Source organism: Equus caballus, chromosome 7, assembly GCF_041296265.1.
Source record: "Equus caballus isolate H_3958 breed thoroughbred chromosome 7, TB-T2T, whole genome shotgun sequence".
Classification (NCBI taxonomy): domain Eukaryota; kingdom Metazoa; phylum Chordata; class Mammalia; order Perissodactyla; family Equidae; genus Equus; species Equus caballus.
This window is the reverse complement of record NC_091690.1, coordinates 15,447,910-15,458,373: the sequence shown is the minus strand read 5'-3', so window position 1 is coordinate 15,458,373 and position 10,464 is coordinate 15,447,910.

Below are 10,464 nucleotides of genomic sequence, written 5' to 3'. Positions count from 1 at the left end.
GTGGTAAAACACAGGCTAGAAATTGAGAGTTCATCACTGGACCTTATCTGTGATTTATTTGCACAGCAAGATCCGGGAAAGGAGACTGATATTTGGATCATATCCTTTCCTCCTTTGTAACACCATTTACAAAACTGAAATGGCGAGATGTTCCTTCAAAACCCAGCGAAGTGTAAAGCTTGGTGAGTTTGCTTTTTACATGCTAAATAGTTCAGTTATTTCATTATGAATAGCTCTATAATAATAATAGCTCCATAATAGTTCTATATTTCATTATGTTATGTTTATGGGTCTATTATTATGTGCTAAGCACTTCTTTGAAATTATTTAGTATTTTTTTTCTGTGAAATAAAATATTCTTTGATAAGTCTATCAAAGAAAATAGACTATATTTATTCTATGATTCCAACATTCTGGTCTAAGTCTTACAATATCTAAATGCTTTCTTGAAGTGTCTGACAACAACATAGGCAGGATACCTTTGTGTTTGCAAGCATCATGCTGCGTGGAGATGGGCCATTGCTTTTCTAGAACTTGAGAAACCAAGATTATTTGAATACCTATTATCATATGGAATAATTGCCAGCACTTTTTAGAAATAGGAGGGAAAATTGACAGAGATTCAAATCAGTGTAGTATGTCTGCAATAAATGTAATGGAAACCATTCAATACCACCCCAACAATACATGGAAACTCAGTTGTAACTTAAATGCACGTTCTGATCATTAAAAATATGTTAAGGCTTTTAATAGTAGCAATTCTTTCAAATCATTTATTAGCATAGTTAGCAGGCAGTTTTTGAAGCTATTCATATGCTTTGAGTCTCATCACAGGCCTAAAGTGCAAACCAACCATTAACTGCTGATGTCAGCTAAATCTTCAGGGATGGAGAAGTTTGGTACAAATGAAGGTTGGAATTAGCACTATTAATGGGAAAAAGAGACTTGTGCTCTTACTCTTTGGTTGAAAGAATTGGCCCATCTGGAAGTTAGTTGACAACATTGTATTTTAAAGCTACCTTATGCATATTAAAACAAAATTTCTAATTTTTTTGTTATCAAACATTGCTAAATGCTTCATATCTGGAAATAGAGCCTGGTTCACTAGCAAGAAATTTTCACAGAGATGAAAACACGAAAACAACACATCATACAGACATTTTCTCTTTGTCAGCGTGTGCATATTCCAATAAAATAAGCACTTAGAATTTTGCATAATCTAGTTTTTGTTCTTCACAACAAGATATTCAGTGATTTTCATAATTTAATTGTACTTATGCTGATCGGAAATGTGCTTCCTGCAATATTGGTGGAATTTGCCTTACTCAATTTCCAGGCATGGTTATTTATTTATTGGCTTTATGAAAGTAAATTTTTTTTTAAATTTGGTGTTTGAGACATCCAACTCTTTTTAATTATATTATTAAGGATTTACTACTTATTGAAACTGTACATACTAGAATAGTTAGAGCATATTCCTAATATTGAAAAATAATTAGATTTTTTCCTGAGATCTTAGCAATTTACTTCAGTTTTTTCTCTCTTATTTTCATACAATGGAATAATTTTAAAAAAATTTTGATAACTTCTGATATATTAAAGTTTCATATTCAAGAACATAATACAGATACATTCATTTATCAGTTTATCCATATTTTCTCTGCATTCAAATACTTGCTGATTCATGGAGTGAACAAATCAATTACTGACTGACATGATTTTTATATTCAGCTTTAAAGCTCTTATATTTTACCTTCAATAATTTTAATAACAGATTTGTTAATTATAAAGTATTTCAGAAGAGTTAGATATTCACAGGCAAAATGAATGTGTGCTCAGTGAAAATATGTATTTATAGAGAACTGTACCAATCATAAACTTACCTTGTGTATTTTATTTTTTCTTAAATGTTTAATAAAATTGCACAAGAGAATAATAGTACCATCCAGTCAGTTTCTGATCCCAGGAACTTGAACTACATCTTAGGATCCTAGATTTATTTTATTGGTAGTGTTCACCTTTTAGTTTTAGATAATAAGTTCCACCAAGATCATCATTTAAACATTTCTCATGTTTATCCACCTCCACACTGCCCCAGTCTTAGTTCAAAACTTTATCATTTCTCATCCAGAATATTAAAAGAGCCTCCGTACTGTTCTCCCTTTTTTCCATCTTATCATTTTTCAGTATACCTGAATTCCATATCAGAGTTACTTTTCTAAATATATCTAACCTTTATTCACTTGCTCAGAATTCCTTATTCACATTCTAATACCTACAGAATGATATCTTACTTCCTGAACATGCTATGTAACATCTTGTATTTTCCTCAGCCTTATCTTTCATTATTCTCTGATCTCAATAAGTGATTTGTAGTCACCTAAACTGACTGTGCAATTTCATGTATCTATTTACTTGTTCCCACAATCTAGGATGACTTTTCTCAATACATATCTGAAAACTTATTACTCATGCTTTAAACTTCGGCACAAGTGTGGTGCGTCTTCTGGAATGGTGAAATGAGGAACTTAACAAGTCCTCTCCTCCAAAAAGCAACAATAAAAGCGCTCAAATTACCAAAAACAACCATTTTAAAACTCTGAAAATTAACCAAAGGCATACAACATATTCTTAAAACATTATGGGAAAAAGACCTACTAAATCTTGGTGATGACAGTGGTGCCTTAACATGCACCTGCATGATTCTGTCAAGGCTCCTCTGGTCTGAGGCTGCATGGAGAAGATTCACACCCAAGGGCATTGTCAAAAACAATGGCAATTAGTGACAAATAATTGAGGAAAGTCAAATATCTCAGGTGACTAAGGCTGTGATGCTAGTTGGGGCAAGCAAGGCATCAGCTAACAACTTAAAAGGGAGATTCAGGGCATGAGATACTCATGGGGACTTTGAAAAGCTTCAACATATTCCTGGCAACCTAGAAGGCTGTGTACATGTACAAGAGTATGTTCACGTTCAGAACGGCATGCATGCTTGGGAAATACGGCAGATGGTCACAGAAAGTTACTCATACCTAGAAGACAATGAGACATCTTACAAAGAGAAAGTAAAAGTCAAGGCAAACATTTAAATTACCTGAACTTCGAATGTGGACCACAATGCACACACAGATTCCATCAGCAAAGGGTGGAAGCCTTCCTGGCTCACGATGTTTAAAGAAAAGTTTTGCCCAATCACTAGGTGTCCACTAAGTTCTGCTTAGGAAATTGGATTTAAAAATAATAATAAAAAAGAATTAAAAAAAAATAGACAGAGGGGCTGGCCCCGTGGCTGAGTGGTTAAGTTCGTGTGCTCTGCTGCAGGTGGCCCAGTGTTTCGTTGGTTTGAATCCTGGGCACGGACATGGCACTGTTCATCAAACCACGTTGAGGCAGCGTCCCACATACCACAACTAGAAGGACCCACAATGAAGACTATACAACTATGTACCAGGGGGCTTTAGGGAGAAAAAGGAAAAAAATAAAATCTTTAAAAAAAAAATAGACAAAGATTTTAGTGTTTGGATACTGTAGGGAAGACAGTATCCAAACAGAATAATCCAAAATAATCCAGGCAAGTCACAAATCAACACAAAGAAACAAAGTACTGACAAAGATAGTTACGTAGATAAACATAAAAGATAGTACGGTCATGCAGCACATAAAGACATTTTGGTCAAGGACAGATTGCGTATATGACGGTCCCAAAAGATTAGTACCATACAGCCTAGGAGTGTAGTAGGCTGTACCATCTAGGTTTGTGTAAGTACAGTCCATGATGTTCGCACAGCCACAAAATCTCCTAATGACACATTTCTTAGAACATATCCCTGTTGTTAAGCAATGCACACTCTATATAAATATATGTTTTACACTTCTTCTCTTAACTGATTCATAAAGCAACTACATAAAACACTGTTTATAACATTTTATTTTGGGGCTTAAATCATATAAAACTGTCATTTGTATCACAATGATAATGCAGAGAAGGGGCAGGGAAGTGAGCAAAGATTCTCTATACTATTTAAATTGTTAGCATTAATCAGAAACAGATTGTTTTAAATTAACATACATTTTACGCTTTACAGAGCAACCTAAGAGATGCTGAGAAAATAACTCAAAATGTATAGTTTAAGAAAAGCAATTAAAATGACACACTGGAAAATATCTATGTAACACAAAAGAAGACAGTGGAGGAAGAACACAGGAAGACAAAAGATATGAGACACAAAATATCAATAGAAAAATGGAGATGTAAAGTCAACCATTGAACTAATTACATTAAATATAAAATGATTAAATACTCCAATCAAAATGTAGCAATTATCAGACTGGATAAAAAATAGGATCCAACTATATGCTGTCTATAAGAGACAAACTTTAGAGTGAAAGAAACAAATCAACTAAAACTAAAAGGATGAAAAAACATGCCATGCAAACAGCTGGAGTGGCTATGCTAACATCAGACAAAGTTAATTTTAAGACAAAAGGTGTTACTAGAAATAAAGAGAGATGTTTTACAAGGATAGATGGGTCAGTTCATCATGAAGATATAATAATCATAAACACATATGAACCAAACAACAACAAAGTCCCAAAAGATAAGAAATAAAAATTAGCAAAATTGAAGGGAGAAATGGACAATTCATCAATAGCAGTTGTAGACATCAATATCCAACTCTCCATAGTTAATAGAACAACCAGACAGAAAATAAGCAAGGATATTGAAGACTTAAAGTGACATTATGAAATAATTTGACATAATTTACATCTACAGAACACTCTACTCAACAATAGCAGAATTTGCTCTTCTCAAGTACACGTAGAATATTCTTTAGAATAGATCATATGTTAAGCCATAAAACATGTCAATACATTTTGAAGGACTGAAATCATGCAAAGTATGTTCTTTGATCAAAATGAAATTAGTTAATTTAGAATATAACCACATAATTAAATTAGAAATCAATAACAGAAGGGAGTTTGGAAAATCATAAATATTTGGAAATAAGACAATACTATGATGCAAGGTGAGTTTGAAGGTTAAATTAATATGTATATAAAAGAATCTTGCAGTGTTTAGATTCTCCACTCATTTACTTATTTATTAACTTATTCCACAAATATTATTGATTGCCTATTATTTGCCAGGCACTGTGTTGAGCATTGGGAATACAAAGAAGTAAAAATAGGTACTGTGCATAATATAACGAATATTGCACTATAATAGAAAAAATAGGACATGCGCTCGAAATTAAATTCTCACAAGTTCTATAATTACAGTTCTGGAAGAGTGTGGAAAGAACAGAAAATAGATAGAGGTGGGAAATGAGCAAGTACATGTAACTTAAAGCTTCTTAGAGGAAACAGATCTGAAGAATGAGGAGATTGGAGAAATGGCAAGAAAACTGTCAGGTATAGGGAATGAGACACATGGTGGGCTTCTCACAGAAACAAATCTGGCACATCCAAGCAATTGAATACGTAGTACATGGTAATGTATATCTGAGTGATGAACATAATGGGAGAAATGAGCTACAGAGGACAAATCCTTGAGAGTTTTACGAGAAACGGTTGAGAAATTTGAATTTTGTCCTACTGGCAAAGGGAAACTTTGAGTATTTTAAGCAGAATAATAATATTAGATTTGCATGCTAAAGGATCATTCTTACTGCTTTTTAGAAAATATATAAGAAATATGCAAGACCAGAGACAATTGTGGGTAATCCAGGTGTCAGCTGACAACAGTGGTATGCAGGAGGTGGCTCATACGGGCCCATAAGAGGTGATTGTTGTTTAATTGTATAACTTCAATTCACTTGTATAACGTCAATATCCATGAGGTATCCAAGTAGAGACTTCCTTTAGGCAGCATCAAATGTACGCATTTAGAGCTTAGAAAAGAGAGCTGAAGAAGAGAAAGCAAATAAATACTAACTGAAGCTATCTTAGTGAATGACATCACCCAGGGAGTGTGTGTAAGTTCGTGAAAAGAGAAGAGGAAAGCCTAAGGGATCACAATATTTAAGCGACCGTCACACAAAGGAAGCAGAAAAGCTGTGGCCAGAAAAGTAGGAGAAAAACCACAAAAAAGACATGTCACAAAAGTAGATGTTTTAAGAAGGAGCAAGGGCTTGATAAATATAGCTGATTGAATTATCGCAATAATTGTCTACTTATGCACTTTCATAAGTTAATTGGTATAATCAACTTATGCTCTAAGTAATTTGCCACTTTGTCCTCTCTCTTTGTCATTTGCTTGCTGAACATCCTCTCTCAAATCTGGTAACGTATGGCATTTCCGCGTATTCAAGGAAAAGCTCCTCTGATTATCTGTATATACTAATTTATGACAATACTTTAAGAATAAATAGTTATTTATACTTTACAAGTGTGCATTAAATCTTTTAAAGAATATTTCTCAAATAAATTGAGGTTTGTGAATTTTTACTTTTCAAAGTAATAGGTTCATTAAATATGTCACAGTTAATGTCATATTGATTCAGTACAGAAAGTACCAGCATGTTGTATGATCTCAGGGTCAAAACACTACTTCATCAAGGTAGAGAAACTGTATAGAAATAGCTACTAGTAGTGTTTTATATTTTTATGAATTCCAACTGCCATGGTATATAGTGCTGGTGTTCATAGATTCAGGTAATCTATACAAAGCTTGCCATATTTCTTCCAACAGCCTCTCAGGTCTATGTTGTGTTGGTCACTACGTTTGAGCCTTGGAAGCAATGATGCACTTTAGCTGTGATTTTCCCTAACATGTTTGGAAACAATTGCTAAACCACATCTTACTTTATTGCTGACCATCCAACCCCTTGTAGACTGTCCATAGGCTTTCTACCAAACTATCCTTTGCATTGTCAGGATTTGGAAAACAAAAGAGGCTCGACAATCTGAGATCATTCCTCCTTTCAATGTTTTCTCTTGTGTTTAGACTGCAAAATACTGTAGAACTTCCCATGGGATAGCAAAGGATATTGCTCTCTTTGCGGCTACCCAGTATCCCCAGATTTTAAGTTTCTAAAGTCATCACCATGAATTCACAGTGTGTAGTGTGTGTTCTCATACATTGCCTATTTCCAGTTTCACAACAATTCTGAGGGAAAGCAGAGATTGCTGTAGCCTGTTAACAGATCAGGTAAAGGAGCCTGAGAGAGATTAAATGACATAGCTAGAGAGTCTGAGAACAATAGCACAGAAGTTAGATGTATTTGGCTTTAAAGTGAGACACATATGGGCTTGAATCATAGCTCCATCTTTCATAGCCTGTGTGGTCTGACATCAGCCAATTACTTAACATCTAAGACTCCTTTGTTATTTCAATGGAGAGATGGAGATAATTTACTTCATGAGCTGGTAGTGAGGATTAAATGAGATAAAACGTGTGCTCAATTTATGTTAATTATTATTATTGTCATAATTATCAAACTCAGGTCTTTTGACACTCATTAATACTGATGTCTCATAGTTCTTACAAACCTGCTTCTCAAAGAGTTTGCAGTTAGACTGTCAAAAGGAAAAATGCTCACTGTCTTTGTCTTCTTTTTCCAGATTAATGATTTACTACTTGTCTTGGGATTTTCTTAGAATTTAAATAAAATATGGCATAAGATTTCCATAATATAAATGTCATACAATTGTTGGTGCTAATTAAATTTATATTTTAAGAAACATAGGGCTTTTGATGTGATTTTTGTTAACACCTTGCTTTAAATATGTCATCCATAAAATGCATCAAGAGAAAACTTGGCTTTTCAATGTCTGCTGTTATGATTTATCAATAGCATTAGCTTGAAATAAGACATTAAGAAGCAAATCTCTTCTGAAAGCTTTAAAATATTGCCAAATTCGAGTATATGTGTTATTGTTTATTAATATTGACTGACGAAGTAAGGATAAGGGAGCATTTTCAAATGAATGGGGAAAGCCTCTAACATCAAAATCCTCTGCTTACAGGCAATATTCAAAATACTTTCTAAAGGTGCCTCATTATTTAGTAATTAAGCAAAATAAGATATTTACATTAATATCAAGGGAGAAATTTATTTTAAAATGTCTAATTAATTTTATCTCTCATATATAATAATGAAACTACACAGTCACATTCTTTATTAAACGATATAAATTTTATTGAAGCATAATTGACATACATTATCCTAGAAGGCTCAGGTATACATCATAGTGATTCAATATTTATACACATTAGAAAATGATAAGTCTAGTTATCACCTATCAGCACACAAAGTTATTACAATGTTATTGGCTACATTCACTATGCTCTACATTACATCCCCAGGACTTGTTTATTTTATGACTGGAAGTTTATAACTTTTAATCCTCTTCACCGATTTCACCCGCCTCCCAATCCTTCTCCCCTTTGATAACCACCAGTTTGTTTCCTGTATCTATGAGTATGTTTCAGTTTTGTTTCATTTTTTAATTTGTTTTGGATTTAGATTCCACATATAAGTGAAATTGTACAGTATTTGTCTTTCTCTGAATTGTTTCACTTAGCATAATACCCTCTAGGTCCATCCATGTTGTCAAAAATGGCAAGATTTCATTATTTTTTAGGCTGAGTAATATTCCATTGTGTGTGGGTGTGTGTGTACGTGTGTGTGTATGTATACATATCGCATTTTTTATCAATGGACACTTAGGTTGCTTCCATATCTTAGCTACTGTAAAATACTACTACAATGAACATAGGGGTGCATATATCTCTTCAAATTAGTGTTTCCTGTTTCTTCAGATGAATACCAAGAAGCAGAATTGCTGGATCATATGGTAGTTCTTTTAAACTTTTTGAGTAAACTCTGTACTATTTTCCATAGTGGCTGCACCAATTTACATTCCCACTAACAGTGCACAAGTGTTCCCGTTTCTCCACATCCTCACCAACACTTGCTATTTTTTGTCTTTTTAATAATAGCCATTCTGCCATAGGAGTGGTGGTATCTCATGGTTTTTGACTCTCTAGTGATTAGTGATGTTAAGTATCTTTTCATATGTCTGTTGACTGTATGTCTTCTTTGGAAAAATGTCTATTCAAGTCTTCTGTACATTTTTCCGTCAGGTTGTTGGATTTTTTGATATTAAGTTGTGTATGATCTTTATATATTTTGAATATTAATGACTTATTGGATGTATGATTTGAAAATATCTTCTCCTATTCAGTAGGTTGCCTTTTCATTTTGTTGATGATTTCCTTCACTATGCAAAAGCCTTTCAGTTTGATGTAATCCCATTTGTTTATTTTTGCTTTTGGTGCTCTTGTCTGAGGAGACTGGTTCAAAAAAATACTGCTAAGACCAATGTCAAACAGTTGACTGCCTGTTTTTTCTACTAGAAGTGTTATAGTTTCAGGTCTTACATTCAAGTCTTTAATCATTTTGAATTTGTTTTCATATATGGTGTAAGATCGTGGTGCAGTTTCATTCTTTCGCATGTAGCTGTCCAGATTTCCCAACATCATTTATTGAAGTCGTCTTTTCCTCATTGTATATTCTGGCCTCCTTTGTCATAGATTAATTGACTATATATGTGTGGGTTGATTTCTGGGCTCTCTTTTCTAGTCTGTTGATACATATGTCTTTTTTTGTGCCAGTACTACAGTGTTTTGATTATTGTAGCTTCGTAGTATAGTTTGAAATCAGGAAGCGTGATACCTTCAGCTCTGTTTTTCTTTTTCTAGATTGCCTGTGCTATTTGGAGTCTTTTTTGGTTCTATACAAATTTTAGGATTATTTGTCCTAGTTCTGTGAAAAATGCCATTAGTATTTTAACGGGGATTGCATTGAATCTGTAGATTGTCTTGGGTAATATGGAAATTTTAGCAACATTAATTCTCCAGATCATGAGCACAGTATATCTTTCCATTTATTCGTGTTGTCTTCACTTTCTTTCGTCAGTGTCTCATAGTTTTCAGAGTAGAAGTCTTTCACCTCCTTGGTTAAATTTGTTCCTAGGTATTTTATTCTTTTTGAAGCAATTGTAAATAGGATTGTTTATTGAATTTCTTTTTCTGATAGCTCATTATTTGTGTATAGAAATGTAACCAATTTGTGTATATTAATTTTGTATCTTACAGCTTAACTAAATTCATTTATTAGTTTTAATAGTTTTTTGGTGGCGTCTTTAGGGTTTTCTATATACAGAAGTAGTGACAGTTTTATTTCTACTTTTCCAATTTGGATGCCTTTTATTTCTTTTTCTTGCCTAACTGCTGTGGCTAGGACTTCCAATACTACATTGAGTAAAGGTGGTAAGAGTGGGCATCCTTGTTTTGTCCCCAATCTTAGAGGAAAAGCTTCCAGCTTTTCACTATTGAGTATATTAGCCATGGGTTTGTCATATATGGCTTTTATTATACTGAGATATGTTCCTCCTATACCCACTTTGTTGACAGATTTTATCATAAATGCATGTTGAATTTAATCAAATGCTTTTTCT